This window comes from Myotis brandtii, unplaced genomic scaffold (genome assembly GCF_000412655.1).
Source record: "Myotis brandtii unplaced genomic scaffold, ASM41265v1 scaffold297, whole genome shotgun sequence".
NCBI classification, from domain to species: domain Eukaryota; kingdom Metazoa; phylum Chordata; class Mammalia; order Chiroptera; family Vespertilionidae; genus Myotis; species Myotis brandtii.
In genome coordinates, this window is record NW_005361351.1 from 1,405,929 (window position 1) to 1,409,797 (window position 3,869).

At 37.3% G+C, this 3,869-nt stretch overlaps 1 long non-coding RNA gene across 1 annotated transcript; it reads right to left on the reverse strand.

The window, feature by feature from the left end:
- Positions 1 to 2,932: 2,932 nt before the first annotated feature.
- Positions 2,933 to 3,632, reverse strand: LOC106726636. Its single transcript, XR_001362707.1, has 2 exons — positions 3,564 to 3,632; positions 2,933 to 3,155 (listed from the first exon to the last, which is right to left on the reverse strand). It is a non-coding gene; the product is annotated as an uncharacterized LOC106726636 (long non-coding RNA).
- Between the last annotated feature and the right edge of the window lie 237 nt (positions 3,633 to 3,869).

A 3,869-nucleotide genomic window follows, 5' to 3' on the forward strand; every position in this document is an offset into this window, starting at 1 on the left:
TTGATAAAAGATTCTTGATTGAAAACTTCATAACTGAATGCTGGCCAATAATGATTTCAAGCACATTTTTCTAAGATTCTGATGATCATGTATGATCAAGGAGAGGAAGAATGAGTTTTCAATTTGATAATTTGGTATTTCTAGCTCTCAAATCAAACTGGCTGAGTTAAATATTCTGATCAATTTTAACCCATGCCTCTTGTTTCCAAATTATTCAGCAATGTCATGGAAAATAATATTTGCTTGATCTTATTATTAGATAGTATTCTGACAGGCTTACAAAATTACATGATTTTTTATTTCAATAAACCACATTTAAATCATTATTGTATTCCTTATCTGTCTACTCAGTGGTAATTTGCTTTACTGTTATCAATGTGAACTTTATATTTTTTGACTTTTCACTTGAAATTGCTCTTAGTATCCAAATTGCATCTTATAATTTATTCCCCAAATAAAATATTATACATAGAGATAGCATAATATTAAAGAGAAATGTCAAAGCAACACAAATAATTTAGGGAAATAGTGAAAGAAAGTTCGAGGCTACCACTGAAAGTTGGGATTTGCCTCACATCGAGAGCCCTACCACATCCTTTGGTGTTAACACAGATCTTTCATTTATCCTTTTTCCCACTTTTCAACATTCATGCAGTTACAATGTTCATCTCTTTGCAGATAAATTCAGACCTGTGAAATTTGATTTCTCACTATTTTTATAATCTATTTCCTGTGTATCTCAGTTTTGCATATTTCAAATTCCAGTGAACTGGAATAGATAAAAAATCAGGTTGACATTTAAAACTTGAGGGCTAGCATTGTTTATTACTAAGTCAATGAATATGCAGCACAATGTTTACATGAAATAAGATGATAAAAGATGGATTGAGTGAATGCACTTCTTTTGCCTCCTGTTTTCCACCCAGTCAGCAGGGAAGGGGCACCTTTAGTCTTCCTTCTACCCAGGTGACACAGACTTTGCAGAATTCAAGGCTCTACCCACAGTCACAATTGCAACCTCCCTCTGCCTTCTGTTGCTCATGGATCTGAGGTCCTACATCAGTTCTGAACCTGGCCCACCACATCCTGCAGAGAAACTGCATCACACTCAGAATAGAAGTAATCATCTCCTTGAAACCAGACTCTTTCCTCACAATGACCAGTGGATTATTGCCATGAAGTTGTAGCCACAGTGACTTGGGTGTATTGCAGGTAACCTTCCTATTTATTCTTCATCAAATCAGACTATTTCATGACAATCTATTCTCCATAATAATTTTGGCTATGTCCTTTATTATTTCAGCACTTAACTACCCAACTGAGAATTGATTTGAAAACTATAATGTGGTCCTACTATCATCTCCCCTCCACTTTTTCATTCATCTGTTCTTCCAACATCACTTTTATTTATTGCTTTTTGACTAGACTTTTGCAGCACTCTGTGGTTGCCTCTACAAGGCTCAGTTTGGCCCTTTAGAGTCCCACTATTAGTCTCCAACATTAACTGATGCCAATGTCTCAATGATCTTGCACTGAAGATGTTGGCTGCCATGCTCCTGGGAGCTCACCTTTCCACCAGATGCTTCCCTTCCACATGCCCAGCTAGGTGACTATGTCAGCATGGTTTTCCATTAATGAGCCCCTTAATTTCTATAAAATAGTGGCCCTGCTTTTGTTTTACCTTCCTTGGTGGAGTGCATGAAACAGGGAATACTGCTTAATTTTCTCACAATACCAAGTAGAGTTTCTTCACGCATCTGATGCAATGTGCCACAAATGTTTCAGGTAGGCTGGTGTTTTCAACAGAATTCCTCCCCAGTGTGAAAGAAATGCAGAGCAGGGAATCAGGTGGAGAAGGGAGCTAATTTCCTGGTTTTCTGACGGGGGAAACACACCAAGTACCAAGGCAAACTGTGACCTTGAGTGCTGTCTCCAAGCCCACTGAGGACTGAGACCACAGTGGGACAAGAAAGAGCAGCAAGCTCTTAACATACTTCCTGTTCTGATGATGACTAAGGACTGAAGCTGAGCCTGCAGGGTCAGCTGGTATTCAGAGAGGCTTTTAAAAGTTCCATTCATACATTTGGTTAATGTGCTTGTTGAGGATGCAGCACATCAACATAATACAAATCAAGGCTATTTTAACTTTTAAAATGTGCTTGACCTTTTTGTATATGGACATTTCAAGAGTGATTCCTATTCATTAATATTGATAATCAATAAGAGATGTCTTTCTTAGGCACACTGTAATCTTTTATAGAGGAAGGATCTACCCCTTAGACTGAGATTGCAAATCTCAGTAGAGAAGATTGAACAGATAAGTATTCTGATTTATTTTACATCTCTGAGCTCTTTGGAAACAGGCTATCAAAAGTATTGTCTTTAAATCTGTTATTTGGATTTTTTATGAGACTTGAGGTAGGAATAAGGGGAATGTTAATATATCCCTTCCTGAAATGTTACATTTTTTATTTCTTTATTGTCCCTCCTGCATAACCTCACCAGCACCCATGTCTACTTTGGTAACGTTAACAGACAGGTGATCTTTAAACACTGAGCAACTAGGGAGATTTCTGCACCCAGTGGTGACAGATTAGGTCCCTGGGCTGACTCTCCCTCTGAAAATAGCTAACAGTATTGGATAAAACATGAGACTAGAGGAGGGAAAGAAGAAAGAAAAAAAATACAACACAAAACAGAGTAGATAATGAAAAAAAGAAAGAGAAAATCTGAAATGGAAAGAGAACTGGCAAGTACTTTGAGGCAAATAAACTTTTCAATAATTAAATAATTAATTATTCTTCCCCCAAAAAGACCACAAAGGGAAAAACATCCCTTTGACAACATAACAGGAGCTTGGCAGCCCAGATCTCTGTTTTGCCAATTCCCACATAAGTTTGAAAAAGGTTAATTAGGGAAGTACTAGGATTCCTTTCTAAAAACATATTGATTTAATTTATTATTGTGGAACATTTCAAAAATACACAAGTGTATGAAGTTGGAACACCTTGTATCACTGAACCTCCTGGACCTGTCCTGTAACTTCAAGGTCAAGTCAGGGCCCATTTTGCTTCACCTGTAACCCATTCTTTCCCTACCTCCTGTATTATTTTGAAGCAAGTTCCAGACATATAGCAACTGCAACCAGTGCTTACCTGTAAAGATAAGAGGTTTACAAAGTATGACTTTAACACCACTATCACATCTTAAAATACAATAATACCTAATATTTAATATCCTGTTGGTGATCAAACTTCCTCAATTGTCTCAAAAGTTTCCCAATATTTAATTTTCACATGCTAAGGCTGAGCTCAGTTTTATTCATTGGTTATGATATAAAAAAATATTCCTTTTTGTTTCTAGATCTCTTTAGAATATCTTCACTGAGTTGCCTAGCAATCTTCCAAGTTCTTTACTGGTTAAAAATCTTCACACTGTGGTTCATGACAAACTCCCAGGAGACAGTTTGGCCAATATGTAGCAGAGATTGACCACATTCCCACAGATAAGTTTTGAGAGGAAGGGTCTTTTATTGCCAGGAGACCATTCTAACTCAGCCTCACGTACTGTTTACGAATCAATGTGTGCAGCTGTGCATAAGCCTCCTCCCGGTTCTCCGCCTTGTGCTTGCCAATTGTATTATGAAGACATAAACTCCTCTAGAAAGTAAACATCCTTAACCTATTTACAGGCTGCTTGGCAGCATCTACATATATTGCTCAACTTACTACACATGCAAATATCTATACCAACAGTCTATGGCCATTCTGAATGGGGCAAGAGCTATGCAAAACTATTCTGCTGAACTTGAATCACAGGATATGATTCAACAGGAACAAGGAAATAATTAGAATTGTCTAGATGAACTC